The sequence below is a fragment of the Ambystoma mexicanum genome, chromosome 10 (assembly GCF_040938575.1).
Source record: "Ambystoma mexicanum isolate Mex_15411 chromosome 10, UKY_AmexF1_1, whole genome shotgun sequence".
NCBI lineage: Eukaryota > Metazoa > Chordata > Amphibia > Caudata > Ambystomatidae > Ambystoma > Ambystoma mexicanum.
The window spans coordinates 97208245-97235448 of NC_090932.1; the positions used below are offsets into that span (position 1 = coordinate 97208245).

The 27204-nt window shown below is 50.2% G+C and overlaps 1 protein-coding gene and 1 non-coding gene across 2 annotated transcripts in view; both read right to left on the reverse strand.

Moving 5' to 3' along the window:
- PSMD1 (proteasome 26S subunit, non-ATPase 1) overlaps positions 1 to 27204 on the reverse strand; it is a 1063364-nt gene that overhangs the window by 561713 nt on the left and 474447 nt on the right. The window lies entirely within an intron of this gene.
- TRNAE-UUC (transfer RNA glutamic acid (anticodon UUC)) lies at positions 23232 to 23307 on the reverse strand. The gene has a single exon. It is a non-coding gene; the product is annotated as a tRNA-Glu (tRNA).

Here is a 27204-nt window from a genome sequence, read left to right on the forward strand (position 1 = left end):
GACCCTAGCGGCTAATCCAGAGTCACTTAAAGAAAATCAGAAACTAACCGTGCGCACCGCCATAGACACTAGCCTCCCTACGTGCCCGCGCAAGAGACTAGTGTCTTGATATACAACCGGTGCACAGCCAAAGAGGGAGGCAGGCTTAATTAAAATAGAATAATTTGTCTCTCGGCCAGTTGCAACCAGCAGACCGGCCGAGCAGACCGTGAGCCGAAAGGCCCAGTTGAGCAGACAGCGGAGGCTGTATAAACAACTCCATATACCGTGTGCTAGTGATCAAACGATCACCAGAATGTATTCACGGCACATATTCTCAAATTAGTATCACCCTTGTTCTGTCAGACAAGTACCAAATCATTTTTATGCATCCTGAGTTAGCCGACTCAGGTTGACTGGCTTAATGTATTTACAGCTCGGCAAAGCCCACTGGGCCCCGCATATATAGGATCGCAGAACCACTGATATTTGTATCTACACTGACTTAACAGACCAAGCACAGGAGATCCAGCTCTGCTCATCCCAATCGGGGTAAGACCCTTCCATGCCCTTCTTCCAGACAGGGGGCACAAAGGAACAAAACCACTGCACCTATAATAATAAAACAGCGACATTAAAAACAAGGCAATCTCATTTTACCTTATTGGAACACCTAGGCACCCCAGCAGAACTCACTCCCTCTCACAATCCGCTCCACCACGACCTTCCCCTCATTCCGCACTCCCCTTAAATCCCTCCTCCTCCATTCTCCTCCTTGAAAACTCTCCCTGTGCCCTCTGTGCTTCCCCTCCCCCACTCATTCTTCCCCTTGATTTTCTCTCCCCTCTCCTACCCTCCTCTCTCTCCCTTCAATTCCCTCTTCACCACCCCTCCCCCACCTAATCCCACTCACCTAATCCCACTCCCCTATTCCCCCTCCCCTTCAGTTAATTTGCTCTTTTCACTGTTTTAGCGAATGATTCATGATGTAATTTTGCTTCCTCTGTTACATTGTTGATGTTATGTATTATGTTGCTCCACTGTACAGCGCCTTGGTGTAATGCGCTCTATAAATCTATAAATCAAATTAAATCAAATCAGTAGACAGCTATCCAAACCGCTATTACCTCGGCCTGGAGAGGCATGATAGCCACCATTTTTAATTCAAGCCTAAACCACAACTTCAATTTAGAATTAAGCCCAGGCACCCCAAAAAAGCACAGATCCCACTGCTACCCCTTCACCCCACGGGTACGCAGGTCATCTGAATTTACAGTCAAGCAATGAATTATGTACTTTAACAAATCTATAATGATTATACAAGATTCTCATCAGCAAACCAACCCACCCACCAACCGTGGGCAGTGCAGAATTAATTTAGGTAATTCCTTTTTTAATGCCGTGATAAGGCTGCCAGCCTCCTTCCTAAAAACAAGCAGAAATTGCAATAGATATCAACAAGCTTTTTCTCTCCCCCTCTTCCCTCCTTTTCTCTCGTTCCATTACCAACTAATACACCCATTTGCACTTCATGTGAATAAATCAACCACTTTCTTTACGTGTGCAACTAATTCAAATGTGTTCCAAATGGAAATGGGGGCATTTAAGTGCTTTCTTAAAAATGTCTTCTTCTTGTCCTGGTTTATAACACCACGGTTAAGTTTTGGGCACCTTACAAACTATGGATTGTATTGTGACAATCTGAAATGTTTCTTTTTTTAAAAAAAATGTTACAAATTGTAAAAAATATTTCGTTTGAAATGTATTTTAACACCTGTATTGATTCGGCATTGAGAAAGACCTGCATGGATCGAATCACCCGTCGGCTGACCTACCGAAACTACCAATTAAATCCTTTATATGAAAACTTGGGGAACTACGTTTTCTTCCTTAGACTCACCAGCACAAGATATCCAGGGTCCAATCCAATTATTAATATATATATAGATTCCCCCGTGCACACAAGGAGGACTTGCCTCCGATTATATTAATTATCTGTAAACACAAAAGAATGTGCCGTCTGATTAGCTCGACATTTCCTAGGCCTCCCTTGTGTTAGAATATTCATTCTGTACCTTGTTAAGTGCAGACAGCCAGCCAGGAAGCATGAAGCAATCAACTGCAGAAGCCTTTCCCAAGCGTCATCTGTTTCAATCAATATGAAGGGGGCGACTCCTCGCATTAAGGGTATAGGATTACCAATCGAAACAATGGGAGAATAAGTAAATGGGACTAAAATGCAGATTGTGTGTGTGTGTGTGTGTGTGTGATCTGAGGTGGTGCCCTGTCTCCTGCCTTTACACGCATGTGCAAGTCTAGGAAGGCACTCGACTTATCCTTGTAAACGAATGAGGGAGGGGGAAGCGGACCCTTAATTTCCCTGTCGAGCCTCAATGAGGAGAACTTGGATTCTCGAGTTTTTCCTCCAAAATGAAAAATTCTTCCTAAAGGGCAATGTACCTCAAAGATAAATGTGACCAGGATACGGGGGCTGGTTCAATAATTCCTAAAGGTACTCATTATGGTAGCAAGCAGCACTGGAATGCAAAGAATTCAAGGTCTTACAGCAGAAGAAGGCAGCTGAACCAGAAAGAGCAGGGCTAGAGGCATCAAAAGAACAGCTGCATGATCTGTGCCCAGCAGGACTATCATACCACCACTAAAGTGTCAACACCTTGGTGACAATCGTTTTGTGAATCTGAACTATTGTTTAAAAACTCTTCTATCGAGATCCAGAGGCAAAAAAGGAAAACATAAGAAATCAAACAGCTTATTGGCTTAGTTTATCACTCCCATTAATTCTTAAATCGAGTCTCAACTTACTTTCAAGCTAGTCTATTGTATATACTTATGGATTACTGGCATGACCTTTTAACAAAATGTAATTTTCAGGGGCCATTATTCACCCGTTCCTAATTTACTCACACTTCGAAAAAGAAAAAGGGTATTTGAAAAAAAGAAAAATGTGCTATGAGTTCTGAGCAGCACACAATGTCACGTGGGAGCAGTTTGTTAGAAGGAGCCGAGCCTCAAGTGGCTGGGGCTTGGGATGGTTTCTGCGGGTGCGAGCTGCTTTGGCCAGCCAGTGTACCCATGACCATTATCAGCATTAATGCGCCTGAAGGTGTCTCTCATGGCAGTGCTGGACGATATTTAAGGCATTCACATTATACAAATTTGAGCATCCGCCTCAAATTCACAACTAAAGAGCAGATTCACACTTCCATTGTATGGATCTGTCTGAAACTATGCCAAATATTTAACATTTAAGGACGTGATGATGGCTGGAAACGATGGGCTCTTCGGTGTTAACCAACTTCTTTCTGATTGAAGGCATTACCTAGCAAGGCTGGTTCTCTACTATAGGACTCCTCAAGATGTCAAGTAATTCTGTACATCATCGTCCGTCAGGAAATTACCAAAAGGAGGTAATCCACTGGAGATCACACACATCAATGGACCATACTGTTTTCACAATCCTAACTTCGGTGCTTGCTGGGATGCTGCCAGCCTTTTTGTTTATATCCTGGTACCAGGTCTTTCTGATCTAGGGACATTGTACTGTCTCTGTGGGAGCACAAACAGAGTTTGTCTCACCTGCGGTAGCTGTGGTCGAGCATTCAAGTGGCTGCATGGACGGGAAGGGCAAAAGAAGGAAAATGCAGGAGCGAATTTGCAACACTTATCTCTGGGCGCATACTAAATACTTGTGATGTTGGAAGTTTCCGGATGGGCACCACTGCAAAGTTAAACTGACCCCAGCAATGCAGTTTTCCCCTTTCCGGCGGTGATGGTTCGGATGCCTCAAACTCCAGAAATGTCATTTATCGTATTCCATGGAGGGGGAATAAAGTGGGTGGTGTTTTTGTGAAGTTAACATCTTTGAGCTGGGAATAGGATGGCAATTAAGCACATTTCACTGGTAAAACATTTTGAACCCAAGAATCAGACTTCAAACGAAACACTGGATAAACAGCTCAAAAACCCAAAGCATTCCATTGTGGCATAGTCTCCCCTGGCAGGTATTTAACAAAATGAAATATAAACAATAATAAAACGCAGCAGGAGATCCGTTCTGGAACGAAACATCTGCCGCCTTATATTTCAGTGTTCTGCACCAATGCTGGAGGCAGGCAGTGGGAGTTGCTTAACTACTCTCCAGCTTTGAGGATTGCTGGCATCATAACCTTGTCGAGATGCCTTTCCTCATCTAGATCCCACGATTACTGCATTCAAGTCATGATGCTTTTAGCCCCATATTACGCTGTGCGAGCAAGAAGTGTTTGGGAGAGGGGTGATCTCCCACAAGAGAATTTGAAAAAAATTGGTCCAAATAGTGAATTTTAAAGCACGTGCCATTCAAAGTGTGAAATCTGCAAGCTCTACAACACATTCTTTACTTCAAAGGAATGTGGGTGATGAGGGGAGATGGAAGCAAAGGGTCAGGCTGCAATGGACAGGGGGTAAGAGGAGCAGAAATGCAGGGTAACCACACAAAAGAGGCCCATGGAATCTAGGCCCACCAGAAAAACTCCATCGTTCCTTGTACACCAGTCCACCCCTGTACTACAATTTCTTTCTTGAAACCCAATATGTACCATACAGTACACTTGACCTTCCTAAACCTTGATGCAACATTCTTTAAATTCCATAAAGTTACCCCCCCCTGTACCTTAAGTCTGGTGCCATTTACCTTCAAATTTCGTTGCCAAGACACACACAGCTCTGCTAAATCAGGACTTCAGGGTCTTTCATGAACCCTGCAACTTGACTCCCACATCATTCACAACACGCAAACTGCATTTCCTTTAAAATTCTATTCCCAAGATGCCTCAAGACCTCAACCACTCTGCCAGAGTCAACTGATGGGAGCCATACACTGGCCAAAGACGATTCGTATGCAGCTTAAAGAGTACTGCACAATGTAAGGACGGTGAGCTGTAAACACTGCCTATACATCAGCTTCTAGATGCAAACTGAAAAATAAAACTCTTCGCCTGGTCAATTGGCACAGATTGCCTACTCCACCACTGAGGCTTGGCTGGAAGCATGGGATGCATTTAACACCGCAGAATCCGGGAAGCCACGACTGCCTCCAACACAGCCTGGCTTTCCTGCTTCAGACACAGACTTTTATAATCAAGATTTTAGTGTAAGAAATGGAATAGTATTTATTTTTCCTTCAGTGCACTTGGAGCTGGCAAGAGGCATCCACAGCCAAAATGTAAGGTTTATTTTGTTTAAAGATCAAATTCAACACTGTATGTTTCATTTGAAAACACCACAATTTAATTAAAATAACGCTAAACAAATCAAAACTAGCAACTGCCCAATTTATTGCAAACTACATCATTGTCAACCGCTAAAGAAATAAGGATTCCCTGAAAATGAGCGCAAAAAGGACGAGTAGATAGATCCTTGAGTGCTGAGGCGGAGGACAGATGCTTGGAAACAGGAATCATGGTAAATGGCTTGCAACTGCAGCTCCAGCATATTCTCCGGGCTATGGAGAATTGCTTTCTTAATATTAGCGCAATTTTATCTGTCACTGCACCACCCTGCCCAAGGTGAAGAGGCAGACTCAGCAGCAGCCGGGGCACATGTGCAATCGGCCTCTTCCCCAGGATGTTCATTTTAAAATTAAGAAGAACATGTTACTTATCTTACCTGGTAACGTTCTTTCGATGGGATGTTCCTCTGACGTATTCCACATCTTTGACAGTAATTATCACAGCTGTGCTGCTTCGGAAAACATTTTCAGCGTAGGCGTCCTGCGTCGATACGATGTCAGTCGAGGGCCTCCGTCGATGGTCGACGTCACCGGATGTTATATCTAGGACGCACGATGCCCATAGCATCAGTTGTAGTTTTTTCCCCAGAACGTGTGGCACCAATCTCCTGCCAGTATGACTACAGAAAGCCTTGCGGACACGTAAGCTGCAATCGCATAAGAAATAGCGAGGCAGGTATGGAGGGTACGATGTGGAATACGTCGGAGGAACATCCCATCAAAAGAAAGTGACCAGGTAAGATAAGTAACTTGCTCTTCTAAGGGGTTGTGTCCTCCGACGTATTCCACATCTTTGACAGACTCCCAAAACAGTACCAACATAAGGAGGTGGGAAAAGAATTTACAAATGCATCAATTTAGAATGCCCAATCAAATTGCAGAATAGAGGACTGCCTTACCAAAGGCCAAATCCTGCCCATGAATAGAGTCCAAGGAATTATGTTTCACAAAAGTATGGACAGAGGCGCATGTGGCTGCTTCACAAATATTGCGTATCGGAACGCCCCTCTTTAGTGCAGTGGAGGCAGCCATACCCCTAGTAGAATGAGCCCGTAAGCCTACTGGAGGGTCCTTTCCTGCCAAACGGTAACACTCAGATCGTCAAAATGATCCATCTAGATAAGGTCTGCTTGGAAACAGCCTGACCTAAACGCCTTCCAGCATAACCAATAAAGAGCTGTTCGTCCACTCTGACCCGGGACATCCGAGAGAAATAGAAACTCAAAGCTCTCCTAGGGTCCAACCTATGGAGCCTCTCCTCTTCCTTACCAGGATGTGGAGGAGGAGAGAATGCCGGAAGAATTACCTTCTGGCTCAGATGGAATTCCGACACAACCTTCGGAAGAAAGGAAGGCCGCACCCTAAGGACAACCCTGTCCTTATGGAACACAGTGAAGGGTGGTTTAGGGGAAAGTGCCTGCAACTCACTCACTCTGCGTGCAGAAGAAACCGCAACTAAAAATACAGTTTTAAAGGACAATAGTCGCAACGGACAAGAATGTAAGGGCTCAAACGGAGCTCCCATTAGAAACTTTAAAACCAAATTCAAATCCCATCCCGGCACCTGGAAAGGCGACGGTGGAAACACATTAGTTAGCTCTTTTAGAAACTGATATACCAAAGGGATTTTAAAATAAGAACATTCCTCAGACGAGCGCTTAAATATAGACAGCGCCGCCAGGTAACCCTTAACGGTACCCACTTGCAGGCCCTTGTGGCCTAAAGAAAGCAAAAAAGAAAACCAAAGGAATAGAACATTGGAAAGGATCCACATTCTGTACTCTGCACCAGTCGCAGAACTTTCTCCAGCGGCACAGAGTTTTCGTTGCGGTCCTTCTAGCCGAAAGCAACACCTTCATCACGTCCTCCGGGAGGTCCCAATACTTGTACCTCAACCTTTCAGACACCAAACGTGAAGGTTGAGGGACTTGACCTCTGGATGGAGAACCCGAACCCCCTCCCGTGAGAGCAGATTGTCTTGATAGGGAAGACGACGTGGAAGGAAGATGGACATGTCGAGAAGGTTGGGTACCACGCTCTCCTGGCCCATGCAGGAGCAATGAGCATCATCTGGAAACTGAACCTCCGTAACCTCCGTTACACCTGCAGAATGACGGGGACTGGAGGTAACGCGTACAGCAGTGGGAAGGACCACTCCACTACGAACGCGTCCCCTAAGGCTCCCCTTGGAGGAAATTCCTGTGAGCAGAAACTTTCGCACTTCTGGGCGACACTGGTGGCGAAGAGATCCACTTGCGGGGTTCCCCAAAGGGCAAAGATCTCCAACAGAACTTCCTGAGCCACCTCCCACTCGTGAGAGACCGTGCTCTGCCTGCTCAGTGTCCGCCGCTGCAGAACCAGAGCTGCATCGCCTCCCTGCACAAAGGGAGTGACGCTGCCCCCCTTTTTGTTGAGGTAGTGCATGGCCACTGTATTGTCAGTCATAATCGGGACATTCTTCCCCCGCACAGACGGCAGAAAAGCCTTCAGGGCTAGCCTGACATCCCGCGGCTCTAACAGATTGATGTGGAGTCTGGACTCCGACAGAGACCAACGGCCGCTGGCCGTCAACTCGTTGGCATGAGCTCCCCAACCCGTGAGGGATGAGTCCATCACGATCGTTATCTCTGGCCACGGCTGCCAAAACGGAGCACTCTTCATCAGATTACCTTCGACGACCCACCACAGAAGATCCTGTGCAACCGAGGGCGGAATCAGAATGGGATCCAACATCCTGCCGGAGAACTGCGACCACTGCATCTTGAGAGCCCAATGCAGAGATCTTATCCGTAGCCTGGCCTCTGGCACCAGCAAAATGCAGGATGCCATGAGGCCGAGCAACCTCAAGACCTTGAACGCCGGGAGACTCTGGGCACATTGAAATTTGTCCACCATCTGCAGAATGTGATGAGCCCTCACCTGGGGAGACGAACACAACCCCAGGGATGCGTCGAGCACTGGAGCAGGTAGGTATCACATGGGACTTCTTTAAATTGAGGGAGAAGCCCAACTTGTGAGGGGAGCGGCAGGTGACAGACAGATGATCCAGGGCTTGCTCGGGAGAACTCACCCTGATCAACCAATCGTCCAGACATAACCGCAGTGGAGAAAGTGTCAGTTGCTGTGTGTAAAATACCCATGGGTGTAAAATGGTGTACATTGTGCTCAGGATTTTGTGTATAATTTTTATAATTTTAGACGTGAATCCCCCTTTTCCTGAGATACGCTGCAACCACCACCATCAGCTTGGTGAAGACCCTCGAGACGGAGGTCAATCCGAATGGCAGGACCCGAAACTGAAAATGCGAGTCACCAACCACGAACCTCAGGTACTTCCTGTGCTTTGGATGAATCGGCACATGAAAGTAAGCATCCTTGAGGTCTAGAGACACCATCCAATCTTGTAGTTGAAGGGCCTGGAGGACTTGAGAAAGAGTTACCATCTTGAACTTGTCCTTCCTGAGGAGCTTTTTCAGCCCACGCAAGTCCATGATGGGTCTCAATCCCCCGTCCTTTTTTGGGATAAAAAAATAAGGGGAATACCATCCCTTGTTCCTCTCCGCTACAGGCACCAGTTCTATGGCGCCTTTCTCCAGCAAGGATCGGATTTCCTGCGAAAGAAGCAAATCCGGACACTTCAAAGAGAGCTTCTCTGGTGGATTGTCGTGAGGCCTATGCCGAAAAGGGAGACAGTAGCCATAGGTTAGGATCTCCAGAACCCACACATCTGAAGTAACGGCACGCCATTCTCCAAGATGCTGCGCACGTCTGTCCCCAACCGGCGAACCATGGGACATGGCTGAGCGGACGCGGCGGCGACAGTGCCTGATGGCAAAGAGGCAACTGCCCGAGCGGCTTTGGCACCTCGAGTACCTTGCTTTCCACCTCTGGTACTCCTACGGGGCCCCTTTGACTGGCAACTCCTCTCGATCTACCAAAGGAAGAGTAGTACCGAAAGGAAGCTCACCTCCATTGCTGTCCCCTAGGACGAAAAGGCGGAGGTTGACGTACTGCAGCACCCAAAGACTTTGCTGCAGCTTTGGAGGTCTGCAACCTCTCAAGGCTCTCCTCAGCCTTGCTGCCAAAAAGATGGACACCATCAAAGGGCATGTTGAGAAGCCGGGATTGCACATCCGGAGCAAACCCCGACTTCCGCAACCACGCAAACCTGCGTATCACGGTGCTCGCAGCTTTGGACCGGCTGACACAGTCTGCCATGTCCAGACCCGACTGAATGGATTCACACATGGCCTCCTTGCCGTCTTGTACGAGGGCTAGAAAACCATCCTGTTCCTCCCCTTCGGGAATATGCTCAGCCGCCAATGATACACAATTCCACAGAGTGTGAGTGAATCTCGACAGGGCACAAACGGAGTTGGCTGCCTTTAAAGCCATACCCCCCAGAAGAAAATACCTTCTTCGCCCAACCATCAAAGCGCTTGTCGTCCCTATCCGGAGGTATAGTAGGGTACGCAGCCTGCTTTGCTGGGGGCCGTAGCCGGCTGCAGCACCAAACTCTCCGGGGTAGGGTGCGTTGACAAGTAACAGGGGTCACCACTGGCTGGATGGTATTTATTCGGAGGCGACTTATTCACTGCCGGGAGATTCTCCGGAGCAGTCCAAGCCGACGCCACCCTTCTTTGCAACGCCATATGAAATGGCAACACCGGGTCAGTGGGTGGACCTTGATCCAGGATGTCTGTCAGATCATCCTGAATAAAATCAGCAGATGGAGCAGACCACCCCAAAATACTCAGTCACCCTCGACATGAGGCGCCTATACGAGGAGTCAGCATGTGTACCAGGCTCAGGCCTGCCAAACTCAACCTCCGGAGAGGTATCAAGACCACTGGCGTCATGTAAGGATTGACAAAGGTCTTCCAGTTGTCTATGACCAGACAACAGGTCATAAGGAACCTCAGGAGGCACAACCCCCTCCTCATCAGACCCTTCCTCCACCTCTGAAATATACTCCAAGGGTTGGAACAAATCCACCCTGGGAGGAGCAACAGAGTAGGGCTCAACAACAGGCCTCACAAACTTGCTAGAGCCTTTCCCAGTGCTTCCACAGCCCTCCGGGGCACCTCCGGTAAATTCTCCGCAAATGGCGTCAAGGGCGCTGATGGAATCGGCGCCAACGACTTCAACAACGGCTTTGAGGCCAGAGCCCCGAGCGTGTCCTTTGACGACCGCGGCGCCGATGCCTTCTTAGAAGGCCTCACAGGCTCCGACGGTCTCGATTGCGTCGAGGACCGGGACCTGGACCTGGCACGGCTATGGCGATCACCCTTGTCCGATTGGGACCTCGACGGCTCCTGATGATCGCGCCGACCGCCGGAGCCCGAAGGCGTGCAAGACATCCGACGAGGACAGGGAAGGCAACCGGTGACGGCGCTTCCAGGAATGCCTCGAAGAGGCAGAGGAATGGCGGGACCCCGAGAACGAGACCCCCTGGACTTACGACATGGAGAGTCACCCCTTGAATCGTCGGTCAAAAGACCAGTATATTTCAATTTACGGGTTTTAGAAACCCTACCTACCGACAACAACTTCTTCCGCTCCCGCAAGGCCTTCGAAGTTAGTGACTGGCAGTCATTGCAATCGTCGGTAGCGTGACTTTCACCGAGGCAGGAGGCAAACGTTGTGCAGGTCCTTAATGGACATTTTGGAACCGCAGTCCCGACACTTTTTGAAGCCCGACTTCGGGGTAGAAGAAGACATGAATTTTCAAGTTAGAAGAACCGAGGCGCGCCAAGATTCCAAAGCGAACCCGTTCACAGAAAAAACTGAAGGCTACGGGCGTCGTGTGTCCTAGATAGAACATCCGGTGATGTCGATCAACGACGGAGGCCCTCGAGGGACAGCATATCGACATCGACATAGGACGCCTACGTCGATAAAGTTTTCCGAAGCAGCACAGCTGTGGTAATTACTGTCAAAGATGTGGAATACGCCAGAGGACACAATCCCTTCGGAAATAACGCTTTGGCCCACGCTAAGAAAAACAAACAATTCAGCAGCTAATCATTCTAACCATTACTACTGAGTCAAGAATTTATGAGGGGAAAAGGCGTCAAACGATCACTTAATGATCAAAACGTATGACGCCAATGGACAGAGTCTCCCGTATCATTAATTTATCACGATTTCACGTAACAAAAAACGACTTGTCTTCGGAAATGTTCTTTCTGATGGAAGACCCCAGCCTGAAATTAAAAAACAAATATATATATATGTTTTTTAAAATGGAGGAAATGGGCAGGGGCGGCTCACAGGGTCGGACTGGAACATAAAACTGTCTCGGGCACCAATGAAAAAGTGGCTGCAGTTGCAAATGGCAATTAATTCCTTTAGTGATAGACTGTTTGAATTGTACCTAAGGCAGTGTTTTTTTAAAATGTAAGCAAATTGTGATATTTAAAGAATATTTATTCAGCAACAATGGTCAAAACTACCAATCAAAACTACCAGCTGAATAGTGAAGTAACTCATCAAAAGGGCCCACATTGGACAAGAAGTGGCCCCATGTTGACCAAAAAACCCTGTTCCACACTAGCATTATAGGCCAGTCTGAGCCTGGTGGCTCATCCACAATGGGCGAGGGGGCGCTGACCCAGAGGTCCCCTCACTGATTATGGAGGAGCCGACGAGCCATGCCAGTGAAACAGTGAGCACTCCACCAGTTGGTTTTTCTAGCTGAGGGAGTGCTCCTGGGCTGGCTGCACTGTCGAAGGGAAACATGGTTTCCCTTCGACAGTTCAATTCCCCAGCCGCACATGCTCACTGACCCATGCAAGGCTGGGGGCGTTTTTTGCTTCGCAAGCCTTGTATAGCGCATTGGAAATACTGGCTGGGGAACTGCATGTCTGTATGTGCGAGGGGGAGCGCCTGCACCTCCTCGCAAATACGGACAGAGCACCCTAGAGTGGGACGTTTCAGCACCCCCACAGAGGCCCCTGCACGCATGTGCAGGAACCAGGAAGCTCTTGCTTCCGGATTCCTGTTCATGATGCAGGACCTGGAGCGGAAACTTGAGGACCGGGCAAAAGGTACGTTTATGTTAATTTCTTTTATATTTCTATATGTGTATGGATGCATGTATGCTTTTGTTATGATTGAGTGTATGATGATTTCTCTTTTCTTTTTTGGATTTGTAAAGCATGCATAAGCTCTTGGGCATCAGGGCGCTGAAACCAGTAACATACAGCCACAGGGAGAGCAACAACTTGGGTACATTGCATGAATGTCAAGAATACATAGGCTGGGTTAGGTGCATTGATGTGTTCGGTAGGAGTACCTAGGAGATGTTTGAGATATTTCTGGCAGTGTACATATGTACGGAGAGGGGCAAGGAGGTTAGGTGAACAGTCGTGTTTTGAGAGCTTTGCGGAAGGCCCAGTAGGAGTCTTCAACTGTTAGGGCAGGCGGGAGGGCGTTGCAGTGCTTGGCATCAAGGACAGGGAAGCTGGAGCCTCCGGCTGTGCTGCGTTTGAATTGGGTTAGATCAGTCTGTGCTTGTATGGTTCTCTGGTGGGACTCCTTGTCTGGGCTTTAGTGATGGGTGCTCGTGTGAATGATAGAGTGCTTGCTGTGTGAATGTGTTTGTGTTGGTCCGTGGAGCCGATTTTGGAGAGAGGTGGGAGGGGTTGTTGAACAAAGGCATTTTAAAAATGCCTTTTTTGCACAATCCCCCTACCCCTACCTGGGATGGTATTTTCTTTACTGGACATCTACCATAGATATCCATCTCCCTTGCTAACCTCCTTTCTTTTCTCTCCACCATTCTTCTCCTTCCTAAATCGGTTCTGTTTTCCCTGAATGGTTGCCTGGATCGCCTCCAGAGCCTACAGGTCCCAGGCTCCCTCGCCAGTCTTTTTGTACTTGCCTCCGGGCAGCTGCACTTTGTTCAACATTACTTCACTTTCAGTTTACGCACCTTGAGCGGGGCAACCTCTCTGCGCTTAACCCAGGACCCTGCTGAACGGGACTCTTTGTTCACCCCAACCCCCTCCCCCCGTCTCTGCACCTCCATCGGTAAATATGCATGACCTAAATGCACAAGGGCCATTTAGTTTGCCTGTCCAAAACCATCCCCCCACAGTTTTGTCCATCCTACCCTCCCGAGGTTGGTCTCAACTGTACCACTTCATGCACTTGCACTAGGAGAAATGTCGTCGGGCCTAGTATGCTACTTTTTCTGTATATATCATTCGGATTCTTAAAGGCCTAAGAATTATTACTGTATTTCCTTGTTACCCTTCCACCTCGAAGCGCTTTGAAGCACCTCACCTGTGTATAAGCGCTATATAAATAAACAAATAAATCTCAAACTTATTCCAGGCTATAGTCCATTTTCTTTCCATGATACGGGAAACCCCTCTGCCACCCCCTGTCAAATTCCACGTAACTCCCTAAGGCTTTTACAAAGTATTTACCAAACATGTACACTTAAACAGATCGCACCCAGGCTTCATTTGTTTGTTTGTTTTATTACTTGTATAGCGCACCAAACCCAAGGGTATTCGGGCGCATTGCAAGGTTACTCAAAGCGTATCCAGTGACCAAGTCAAGAGTATGTAAGCCCCATGCCCAGCACCGGTCTTCAGGACTTGGGAGCCAGCCACAGACGACAGAATGCTGGATGGAAATGGCAGAGTCCTTTGCCATTTCCCCCAATCCTCATCATCTGTAAAGATTAAAGTTTTGTTATTGCTTGCAAGTTAGACTCATGGCTTTTAATTCCCTGGCGGGGTGCATTTACTCTGGTTTATGGTGATTATGGGTCCCCTGTATTTAAGGGGCGACCCTGTAAGTTGGAGTTTCGCTTTCACTGGTATGATGGGAGGCTAGATACCTGGCTACGCTTATTACAGATTGGCCATTGCCATACTAGCGGGGGCAGGCGGGTGGGACGTATCGAGGAAAGGGGACTAAGGACTAGGAGTACTCTAGACACTACGGTGAGTAACTTTAATTACTCGTACATCCCTTCCCCTTTCCTCCATCCTTGTGGATGATTCCACCGAACAAGAACATAGGGCAGAGCTGTGATAACCTGCCTCATGTCTAGGAAGAAGCAAAAAGATTCTTCAGAATCGCCTGACCAAACTCTGCATCGCGCCTGGAGCTCGTGTCCAGAAAGTAGTGCTTACAGAAGGGCGATGGAGTGGCCCAAGTAGCTGCCTTGCTGATGACATCCCAACAAGCATATCTCTGAAACAAGACGGCCGTGGCCTTGGCTCTGAGCGCATGGGCATGAATCGCCTCAGAAACAAGTCTGCCCATGAACGTGTAGGCCTCCGAAATGGCCTGAATCATCCAACAGCCGATGTAAGCCTTGGAAACCCGAGAGGCGGGGAGGAGCCCGTAAAAGTCACAAACGCCGCCTCAGAATTCCTGAAGGATTTTGTCCGAGAGATAAAACTTGAGGACCCTCTTGAGGTCCAAGGAATGCAGGGCCCGCTTTGCCTCTGACTGAAGGTTCGGGAAGAACACCAGCAGGCAGATCTCCTGACTGATGAAATGGAAAGACCACCTTGGGCAATATGTTTGGGTGAGTGCGCAAGATGCCCTTGTCGTGAAACGCGGTGAAGGGCTTGCACAAGGACAACGACTGCAGCTCACTAACCCGGCACGCACAGCGTAAAACTGTCTTTAGTGTCACCAAGCGGATGCCCACAGAGGCCTTTGGCTCGAAAGGCATGCACTGCTAAGCTGCAAGAACCACACTGAGGTCCAAAACCGGGTGCAGCCTATGCACTGGATGAAAAAGCCTAGACAACCCCTTAAGGTGGGCGTTAATCACTGGGTTGGCCACAGAAAACATGCTCTGGGGAATTCTTGTAAGCCACAGTGGCTACCAAATAGGCCCGGCAAGTATCCACCTAGGCTCCAGAACGAGCCAGGTGTGCTGAAAAAGCCAGTAGGTCATTCCAGAGGACAGGGTCCACACCCTTGTCATGAGCCCAACGGCAGAACCTAGCCCATTTACTCATACTGGGACTGACTTGAAGGCCTCCTGGGCTGCTGAATAATGGCACATTTGCTATCCGAAAATTGAGTACGCTGAAGCCTCAGCTGTTCAGGAACCAGGCCGCCAGCTTGGCCGGGTCCGGATGTTTCCTGGCCCTACCATGCTGCGTCAGGAATCCCCTGATGGAGATTTGAAGGTGGATGGGGCCCTGGGAGCAAACTGCAGCAGATTATGAAAAACAGGGTCTCGAAGGCCAGTGGGAGGGGGCAATCAGGATGACGCTGCAACCCACCAAAGCCTGAAACCTGCAGACGGTCAGTTGGAGCAGAGGGGTGAGCAGGAACGATTAACACCTGCGGCTGTACCAACAGATCTGGAAGGCATCTCCCAAATACCCCCCCCCCTAGCATGCCCATGAAGCAAACTGGGGGCACTTGGAATTCAGACGCGATGCAAACAAATTCAGGTTGGCGAAGCCCCAAAGCTGGAACGGGGCAACAAGGAGTCGTTATGCAACTCCCACTCATAGGTGTTGAACCCCAAGTGGCTCAGCTGGTCCGCCTCTGCATTGCTGTCCTACGGGAGGTGGACTGCTGAAATCCTGGTAGAATTGTCCGTCCTGAACAGAACCGACCTGTCCCTGATGAGTGGCAAAAACACCCTGAGAGCCAGGCCCACTGGCCTCAGCACAAGCAGATTTATATGCAAGAGGGCTTCCGTCCTGGATCATGTTCCATGAATCGAATAACCCTCCAGAGTAGCCCCGCCAACACGAAAGGCGTCAGTCACCACCAGGGAGGGCTCCAGTCAGGGGGGAGGGCGGCTCCCACTGAAACATTGCCATCCATCAGTCAGCAGCAAGCAGCAGTGGTGGTATTGGGACCCTGTCTGACTGAGACCCAGTCTCCTGATCCCAAATGGCTGCCACGTGGAGCCACAGGCGTCTTATCTTGAGGCGAGCATGCTGTACAGTGAGCACGCCGGAAATCCACCAGGCCCAGATTGTGCTGGAACCACCATGCTGAGGTGGTCGTGTTGACTAGAAAGTGCCCCACTGCCTTGCAGAAGGATAGAAGCCTCTTCGGTGTTGGAACACCTGCTGAATGGTAGTGTTCCAACGCACCCCGAGGAAGACCAATTCCGGAGAGGGGCATATCTGCGACTTCCTCTGGTTGAGGGAGAACCCCTGCGGATGAAGGATATCCATCTATCCTTGGCAGGAATGAACCACCCCTTTGGGTGACCCCGCCCTCACCAGCCAGTCGTCCAAGTAAGGGTACAGATGATGGCCCTCTAAGCGAAGAAGGCCTGCCACAGCGTTCATCAACTTCGTGAAGACACGAGGGTCAGAGTTCAGGCCAAAGGGCAGCAGCCTGTATTGAAAGTGGTACGACAATCGTGAAACGCATAAACTTCCGATGCGGCTGGTAGATGAGAACACGGATGTACGCATCCTTGAGGTCCAAGGAACACATCCAGTCCCCTGCACACAGAGATTCGGCTATGTGCATAATCATCTTGAAGCCTTCCAGCAATAAAGACAGATTTAGAAATGCCAGGTCCAAGACCACCCTCAGGCCAGCCTGGTTGTTCGTGGGTACCACAAAAATCCTGGAATTGTAACTGGACCCCCTGTCTGCAAGAGGAATCGGTACTATCGCCTTAATCTCAAAGTGCGAAAGGAGCTCCTGTAAAAGAGATGGGGACCAGCTCTGACGAAGAGGTGGAGAGGATGGTAGAAGAAGAGGAAGACTGAAGCCTCTGGAGACTACGGATAGGATCCATGGGTTGCTGAAAAGAAACTTCCAGGTCTCCTGGAACAGAGCCAAACAGCCCCCCACAGGAGAGGTGTGTTCCCAGACATTGACGTCACTGTTTCTTGGCGGCAGAGGGACAGCGAAAAAACCCACGCAACATCTTCTGCTGCTTCCGCCTGTTGTCGCTGGGTGACCTGTCGGACCTCCTTGTACCGCGGTTTCAGAACCCCTTGAAGCTGGAGAAAGCACAGGGCTTGAACTCGGTCCTGCTATGGGACTGAGGGAAGGATTTCTGACCTGGTTTTGTCAGGATGGCCAAGGACTTGGCGGTTTGAGTGGAGGTTTTCTTCTTTGTCAACTTGTCATTGGTTGAGGAATGAACAAGCTCCACGCCCTCGAAGGGCAGACCCTTCTCATCTCGACCGCAAAGCACAGCCCTCTGCTGGCTGCGTCGATGTGGGAGACCAAAGACTCCATGAGGTCCAGCCAACGGCCCATGCATCTGCCAGACCAGCTTTTAAAGGAAGCTTGCTTGTCCAAAGGGAGGGCAGGCAGAAATTCCCTGTGCTCCCGCCACAGCTTTTGGTTAGCCACAGCCAAGAGGGCATCTGCATTGGCTTTCCGAAGATGCAGTCCTCAGATGGAATAACAGCGCTTTCCCAAAGACTCAACAACTTGGAGAGGCAACTGGAGGTGGCTCCTGGGAAGGAACATGACTAAGATGATGGTTTAGACTACAAGGAAGCCACAGACCCCACTGAGGAATGAGGCTGCGGGTGGGAGGGAAGGTGGATTGGCCGGACGTCCCGTCAGCCTAAACCTGCTTTCCAACTTCTTGTTCATCTGGGCGATGGCCCCGAGCTTCTCCAAGACCTTTTGCGCCACCTGCAGAACATAATTCTGGAGAGGGATGCCAGACAGGATCATGGTGCTTTTCCCCCCACAAGAACTCTAACAAACCCAACTCCTGGGGTGCTTCCTCGGGCAGAGGGACCCCCAAGAACTCTGCCAGGCCCTAAAGGGCAGTCATGAAAGACCTTAACTGATGCCAAGGGTTCACCATCCTGAGTGTCAAAATCACCCCTCCACCCCGTGTTCACAGACCATGGGGAATCTGGTGCCAGCAGGGTCCCCATTAGATCCGTAGCCGCAGACAGGTCCAACGGCTGTTGAGGGGAGGCATAGGTGGTACGGGAGTAGATGGAGGGATCAGAACAACCGTGTAGGCCCAGAACCAGTGGAGGGACCAGCAGGGCCAGAGGAACAGGAGTAGCACCCAGAGGAGGCGGCCGTGGCAGCGCCGCCTGCAGGATGACCTCCTTCACTATGTCCGTCAGGTGCCCCTTCATCTGAGGTGAACGCATGAGGAAGAGTAAGCGCACAAAGAAGCAGTCCTCACAAGTCACCGGGTCCCAGAGGGGTCAGCCCTCCGAGGCACAGGGCCTCCACTCCTGTTCGAAGCACTGAGGCGCCTGGTGCATGTAGCCATACGGCTGTGATGGGCAGATGTATCCCTGAGGGGACCAGAATTCTGCACCATATGATCCACTGCAATTTACAGAGGGAAGGGGGCTGGGATCATCCTGCAAAATCCATTAGATGGGCAAAAGCACTGGCGGGTCCTGATCGGGATCCAAGATGGCCGCCGACCTGGCAGGCTTTGTCACATGCCTCTCCACCCATTTGAAGCCTTGCACCACATCCTGGGCGGGAGGGCGCAGAGGCCCCAAGCCAACAGAGGCCTCAGACACGGGAGGATACAGCTCAGATCTTGCACCCAAAGCAGAGGCGTCTACGTCGGAGATCATTCTGGTAGGCGCTCAGCCCTCGGCTGGATGGCCAGTAGTCATAACGCCCTGACTCACGATCTCGGAGCGAGCTCCGGTAGGCTGGATGCCCTTGACTCTGTAAGGTGGCACTAGACGAGCCCTTAACCCCTGGGATAGAATAGGACTAACTTGATCGCCCTTGCGAGGACAGCCTGGTAGAGCCCCTGAGCCCTCAGCTTGGGAGCTGCGACAGCCTCAGGTCCGTCCCCGCAGCGCCCGGAAGAGCCCCCCCCGAGCCCCTCGGTTTGGGAGCTGGTAGCTTTAGGGGCCTTGGGCCTGCCAGAACTTGAATTTGAGCAACACCAGGGAAGGAGTTGCTGGGCTGTAGAGTCATGCTGAACAGAGGGCCTTCCTTGTCCTGAGGAGAGGTTCTGGAGACGAAGTCCTTAAGGTGGGGAGGCAGAGAAGCGTGGAAGATCTCCCTCCACTGTGACAACCGATTCTTCAATGCCCTGTGACCGAAAGCGCTACAAGCCGAACATCTCTCTCATGAATCCTCCTGCAGCCAACATGTGCCAGGGGAGGCCCGAAGGGAAGTTAAATAAGAATGAAAAAGAAAACAGGAGCAAGCGTAAAGCTAAACAAGTCTCTGCGCCAGCTGCCATATCCGACACAATCCATGCGGAAAAAGGTACTGGGGTAAAATGCCAGAGGGCGGGGACGTTCCCAACGCCGGGGCCGCACACCCGCGCGCTATACTTAATTTAAAGGGGAAGCTCAATATTTCGCTGCCTACGGTTACGTTACCGTCCCAGGTTGGAGGACGCCCACAAGGATGGAGGAAAGGGGACGTATGAGTACAGTAAATACATTTAGTCTGCAAACTCACATAAGATGGTGACTTTTAGAAAGGAAAATGGTTGGTTGGTGTAATACTAGCACGGCTTAAGGTTCTAGAGGCAGCTTCTTCAAACAGCAAGGATTTTTAAGTCCAAAATGCAACCCTAGCTAAAGGCAGTTCAGAGAGGTCTCAAAGTCCAAACAGCAGAACAACGAAAACTCCTGTGGATATGTTCTAGTCTCTAAGATGCAAGCGGATACTGCCAAAGTTGGAGACCCTGTTAAAGGACTCGCAAAAGGGACAGAAGCAGCGGCTTAGGTCAGAAGCCAGAGGGGGTTGCCCTGGACACCTCTACGTGCACACCATCGCTCTGGAGCAACTTTTCGGATTAAGGTAAGCAATACCTTTTTTTCCACAGTACCTTTGGTTAAAAGAAATGTTTGTTGCTGGATTCTCCTCGATGTGGTGGCTCTGGACCCGACCTCCGGATTCCTTGGTCTGATGACAAGAGGCAGGACAATGAACAGGATCTCCCAGCAGCAGTCTCGGGGGAGGAACTTGGTCAATGATTTCAGCAACATCTCTTGTCACTCAGCAGTTCTGGCGCCTTTTCTGCAGCACCAACAAAGGATGCAATTTGACTGGTCAATCTTCAGTTCCTGAAGCCCTACCCTCTTCTAAGGGGACTTCGAAGGGTTGGATTGTGTCTCTGGAGGTTCACTTGGAGCTCAGCAAAGACTTGGGCAGATTCGGTCTTTCCACGACGATGCACTTCAATTAGTTTGGAGGTCTCCTGGTGTTAGGGATCCACAGCTCTGGAAAGCCACAGGACCTCATGAGATGGCGCTGATTAAAGGTCTGTCTTGGGACTGGTTTTTCCCTCCAGTCAAAGGGATGGAGTGTCCTCTTTGGAGTTCCTCAGTCGCACAGAAAACAGGGTTAGGACTGCAGTGATATCTTCACAGTGTTGCAAAGGGTTTGCAGGCGTCTCTGGTATTAGTCTTCTTTGATTACTTCAGTTTCCAGTGGTCGACTTGCCTTCACCTCAGGATCATCACCTTTTATTCAGTTTCAGCACACTCCTCTGCAATCTCCCTCAGCAGTTTACACAAAGGAACAGGTGGCTGCCCAATCAGGATAGCCAGACCGCCATGTGGGAGCTGGTCCCATTCAGGGACTCAGGCAGACCAAAGGCAGAGGAGTGAAAAACTCCTCCCCCACTTCCTGCCTGCCCAGACACAATGGAGCCTTGGCGGGCACACCGAAGGATGCCCGCCAGAGGCAAAACGCAGACACAGACCTCACCCTCCCAAAATTGAGGAAGGGCTAACAAAGAACAACTACGCTAGAAATGGCAAACAAAGAAAGGAATCTCCAAGTTAGTACTTAGGTGATCCTATTGTGCACAAACAGGGCTACGAACATAGCCTGGTGTAGAAAATTACACACTAGTTGGTAGAACACGTCCATTGCCGCCAGCCATAAATAGATGGTTGTCTATGTGATTTAAAAGTCACAGGAGCAGAGAGAACTGTAGTTACTCTAGGATAAAGCAAAGAATCTCAAAGGAGAACCCAAACGGTTCCCAGTAACACTCACCATAAGGAGCTGTGTGCTGCAGTAGTAAAATACAAATGCCGAAAAGAAATATGTAGGAAAGTTGACTCCATAGGACAGGTAAAACACATAGAACAGAGTTCCAAAAGACAACAAGAGTCCATAAGAATGAATGAGTGGAAAAAGGCTCCACTCATTCAGGATTAAAGGAAAAGGTCCAAAAGTCCAGCAAAAAATGCTCGGGGTCTCAAGTAGAGAGGATGAAAAATGATTAATTTCCCTAACAATGTACCATACTGTTTTAGCATAGTGCATCAGAAAGTGAGGCCTGTTCAGCAAGGCCCTCGGGGAGCAAGAATAGCAAACAACCTGAAATCAACCAATGAGTGGCCTGAAGTGGTCATGGACAAAATTAAAAAGGAGCTGGCATTGGGCAGGGTAGCGGGCCCATACCCGTCGGCACCACTGAAGGACCTAATATCACCATTAGGGATAGTACCTAAAAAAGAAAAAGGTAAATTCCGCCTCCTCCACAACCTTTCTCATCCAAAAGGTGGCTCTGTGAACGATTGGTTGGACGAGGCGGACTGCTCTGTATCATACGCGTCATTCGACCAGGCGGTCAGCCTCGCCCGAAAAGCGGGAATGGGGGCTTTACTGGCAAAGGTGGACATTGAGGCAGCATTTAGGCTACTCCCCGTGCACCCGGAGAGCTTTTTCTTACTGGGGTTTCAGTTCAAGGGACAAGTGTATGTGGACAAATGCATGCCGATGGGATGTAGCATTTCATGCGCATACTTCAAGGCTTTTAGCTCCTTTCTGGAGTGGGCACTGAACGAGTTGGAGAACAGGGGGGGGGGACTCATTACTTAGACGATTTCTTATCTGTGGGTAAGCGAGACTCCGATGTATGCATCACACTATTACAAAAATTGATTGCATTGGCTGAAGATCTTGGGGTCTCGCTACTGGGGGAAAAAACGCAATGTCCCTGCACAAGATTAACATACCTAGGGATTGAAATAGACACGGAATCAGGGACCTGCCGCCTGCCTACAGAAAAGATAGTTGAATGCATGCCGACATCAATGCAGCGTTATCAGGCGACAGGACGACCGTTAAAATTATCCAGTCTCTAGTGGGCAAGTTTAACTTTGCAGCAAGGGTCATCCCAGCAGGAAGAGTTTTTGCAAGGCGAATAGCAGCAGCAACATGGGGCGTGGGGGGCATTGAAAGGGTGGCACAAGGTACGCATGAGCACAGGTTTGAAGGAGGATCTGAGGGTGTGGCTCGAATTTTTGAGGCACTTCAACAGGGTGCGTTTGTGGCAGTCACCCTGGATAGCATGTTCACAATTACAACTGCTTACCGATGCAGCAGGCCGGGTAGGGTTTGGGGCAATTTTGGGGAGGGAATGGTGTAGGGTGGACTGGCCGAATGCATGGAACAGGAATGGGCTGAGTAAAAACATAAATGTCTTGGAATTATTTCCAGCAGTATTAGCTTTGCATATCTGGTCAGGCGAACTGGCGAACAAGCGCCTAGTGGTTTGGTCGGACAACATGGCGGTAGTCCAGGCGGTCAACACCCACTCAGCGCGGTGCCCTGCCACACTGTTGCACCACCTGGTACGAAAATGCTGATCTATGAACACAGCAGTGAAAGCGCGTCACATCCCTGGGATTTATAACACAGCCGCCGACGCTCTTTTTCTTTCACAGATGGCGTGATTCCAGAAAGCATACCCACAAGCTTTGCCAACCATGACCCCGTTCAGCGACAGACTATGGCAACTAGCGAGTTGGGAGCAGGAATGGGACAGCTAGCTTCAAAGTCACTGGCGGGAAGCACAAGCGCTAGATACAACGCCAACTTCAACACATTCATCGAGAATGTTAGCGAGGAGAATAAGGTGATATGATATGATAGGTTATTTATAACGCGCTTAATACCCAGAGGTTTCTAAGCGCGGACCCGGGGATCGAACCTGTGTTGCTCCGTGTCGTCTTGCTTCCAAGGTGAGCACGTTACGCCCTAAGCTATCCTCCCGAGACAAAGGCTAATCTTCCCATACCGGGAGTCGAACCCGGGCCGCCTGGGTGAAAACCAGGAATCCTAACCGCTAGACCATATGAGGTGGACTCCTTCGTGTTATGGGGTAAGGGGGCGGGGAAATTAAGATCGTGATCCAGCTAGCAGGAGTCACGATCCAACCAAGCGCTTTCTACTAAGGGTGGCCCTAAAAGGATGGGACAGGGACATGGGGCCACCTCAGGCCAGGGCAGAGGAGACCCATTGACTTCGACCTGCTGAAAAAGGTCATACTAGCAGCAGGAGCGGTCTGTCACTCACGGTACGAACACAATGTTCAAAGCATGCTTTGCTTTAGCTTTCTTCGGGGTGTTACGGGTCAACGAACTGGTGGCCAGAGCCAAGGGCGACCACGAACACAGGGCCCTACTGGCAGGCAATGTGTCAATTAGGAACGAGGCACTGCATGTCAACGTAAGGAGATCAATAACGGACCAAGGTACCAAAGGATGCGAGTTGGTATTGGCCAAATTAGGCCAGGAGGCCTTTTGCCAAGTTGCGGCCATGGCAGCCTACCTAGCGGCTAGGGGTGGGGGGTTACCCTACTTGTTCATGCACAAGGATGGGACGTCCCTCACGCAGTTCCAATTCAGAAAGGTACAAGCTGCAACCCTGGTAAAGGCTGGTGTTGATCCTGCTAATTACTCCACGCATTCATTCCACATAGGGGCGGCAACAACAGCGCACAGGGAGGGTCTGGGGGACGACATCGTAAAAAAGATTGGGAGGTGGGATTCGGACAAGTTCAAGCTTTGTCAGATAGGGCGAGGCCAGGAGTACGGGGGTGTGAGGGGGGGCAAGGGTACAGGGGGGGCAAGGGTACAGGGGGGGCACCTCATCTACCTCGAAATAGACTAACAACCTCACCTGTCTTCACAGAGACCACCCGGGTAGGGGTCGTGGGACATTCTTTCATGTCCAGAGCAGCCGAAAGAGCGAGGACGGCATTTAGGGACGGCAACATGGGCCTCCAACACACCCAGGTTTATTGGATCGCAAAGGCTGGCCTACAGCGCAACCAACTATGGGGTACACTGGAACAGGCGGCACAGCATCACCTATCTCCCGACATCTTGTTGCTTCACATTGGGGGCAACGATCTGGTGGCAAGAGGTAGAAGGGAATTGACCGAACTGTTAAGGACACTCCTCACAAGAATTGGGGGGGGGGCCTTTTGGGGCACCGAGGTCATGTGGTCAGAAATGATCGCCAGGCAAGAATGGAGGGGCGCATTGCGCCATGGGGCGATAGAGGTAGCAAGAAGGAAGGCAAACTCAAAAATGGGGAGTTTCTTAAAAAGCAGAGGGATGGGATGGGTTCGTCACCCACTCATCACCCTGAAAGTACCTGGCTATTTTGGGGGGGGGGGGGGGAGAAATAGGACCCATTTGTCGCTTGTAGGCACTACTCTCATGACAATGGAGTGGAGGCATGGAGGCATGCATTGACAAATTCAGGGTGCATGTGAGGTTGCAGGCGGGCAAAAGCAAGGCGGCACAAAAGAGTCAAGAGGAGGGGGGGCAACAAAAAAAGAAAAAATAAAGAAAGGGGGAAAAGGAAAAGGGGAAAGAAAAGGAAAAAAAAGACAAGAAAATTATGTCAGGTCGGGAGGGGTGCGGGGGGGGGGCGGTGATTTAGCCGCCCCATCCCAGCCCCCTTTTTTTTGTGAATGAGCGAATGCGAGCAAGGTACAGCAGAATGGGCGGCCTAAGGAGAGACCTGTACTCTGGGCAGGGGGGGGGGGACTCTCTGCCGCCGGCAATCAGCAGAGTCTTGGAGGTGTCACAGGTCGATCCCTTTATCAAAGCACTGGCAGACCCGTAGGGGACTGCTCAGCCAACAGCTTAGAACCTACGGCGCCCAAAGTAACGGACTCGGGGGAGGCCCTGGGGAAGAAGGGGAGGGTTTAGGGGGCTTGGAAGCCATTCCAACCCCAACATGCAGGGGGTGGGTGGGGGGAGAGAAAATGGAAAACAAGGTGAAAACAAAGGTCAACAAGGGAAGTTGGGGGGAGCAAGACGATGGTATGGTGGCACAGGAGGGTTGTCAAAGAAGCATGTGGGGGGAAGGGAGAACGGTAGGATAATAGAGGGGGAAGTGGGAGCATGGAAAAGGGGCTTGAGGGGTGAAAAGAGGGAACGGGAGGGGCGCAAGGTCCAAGTGGGTACAGGGGGGCAAGCGCAAGGCTGGGGGCGAAGAGAAGGGGGTACTTGGGGAAACAGACCACCACTTCGAGGTCAGCGGGGGCAGGAGTATGGGGGAGCATGGATCACAGGGAACTGTATGTGGAGTAAAAGGGGGGGCGGACGTAAGAGAAGTGAAACGGAAGGGAGAGGAAGAGCGAGCCGAGGGGGTGGAGGGGAAGGACTAGGGATATACGGAACAGGGGGGGGGGACACCATGGGTAAGATCACTGAGGAGGGTCTAGGGTGAGGGAACCGGGGGAAGGAAACTTAGGCGAAGCGCAGCCCTCTGGGACAGAAAGGTGAAATGGGAGTACTTTGCGCAGATGGTAGAAGGGCTAGGGTAAGGGAATCTAACACCCTCAGAGTTAGAATTAGCCCAAAAGGGGACAGGAGGAGCACAGAGCAGAGTAGAAATGTGTATTGTGATATTTGGACACCGGAAAAGTTGTGTCTGAGTTAGAAACAGGTACTGTGAATAATAACACGGAAAAGCGTCTGGGAAAGGTGTACCGAGAATAAGAGCAACGGGCAAGTGTCGGGAAAAGTACAATACAAGCAACGAATGGCCATGGGTAGAGAGAAACTGGTAGTGAGGGCCGGGCTGGGACGGCGGGTGGAGGGGTGGGGGGAGGTATACCTAAGAAGCCCCACTCGGCGTAGAAGAACCTGTGGTGCGGTAGATACACGGATCGCCTGTAAGATAACTCCTCGACTTCATGCAAATAAAGCTGCTGTGGCATTATGATTTCCAACTTTTAAAAGGTGTCTAGGTTGTTATTTCCAGTAATGCATCACTGTGGGTGGGGAGGAGGATGAGCATGAATGTGGCAGGCAGAAAAGGGGTAAGGTGTGGGGGCGTGGCAATGGGATGCCCCCCGCTAAGGGGAACGCGCTTCTTCTGAAGCAACTTGGCCACATGTACCCTCACCTCAGAAGCGGACACGTTAACTACCAAACGGGACGAGTACTGCTTGGATCCCATTAACATACTGAATGGGATGTGGCGTCACCAGAAGTTATTAACTATGCAAGTTTCATTCAATTGACTTTGTATAAACAGACAAAAAAAACAAGGACATGTTCTTCTAATAGTGTTATTAAAATAATAAAAGGTGTCCATATTTTAAACTCCAAGAATCAATACTAAGGTTTTTCCCTGGAACATGCCAGGTTCGCAGGCCGGACAGGACTGCGAGCACGGTTCTAGTCCCGAGGTCGTCACAATTCGGAAAAGGCAGCAAAGCTGTTGTATTTTACAGACGACCTCTAACATAAACGGGGGTGGGGGCGTCCCGTCCGCCCGCGTGTTCCCACGATCTGAGCCCTGCGAGTTGAGTTGATACCAAGCACAGATCGGTAGGGGCAGTTAATGTGTTGGCTGGTCAAGTCTACACTGGGGGGGACTTCTCCCCGAGGAAAGTATTGGTGCTGGGCTCCACACCACGACTGTCAGGATTCCCGGCTGTCAGTGCAGCTTCACTCCGGCATCCCGGTGCCATCAATGCAGGTGTGATTGGCGACCACTGCGGCGCGTTTTATTTGCTGTTCGGGGGAGTATTTCGCGGTTTGCAGCTGCTTGGACTGCTGGCAGGCAGGGAGGCCATTCATAGATCAGTGTGGGGTTGGGCCGAGGTTTCTGGCTTGCCTCCATGACCTGTGGCGATTGCATTCGGATAGTCCTTGCACCCGACAACACCACTGTGCGTCCTGCTCAGGAACGCATGTCGGCAGGATCGTTGTCTGGCTCCCCTCTGTTCCCCC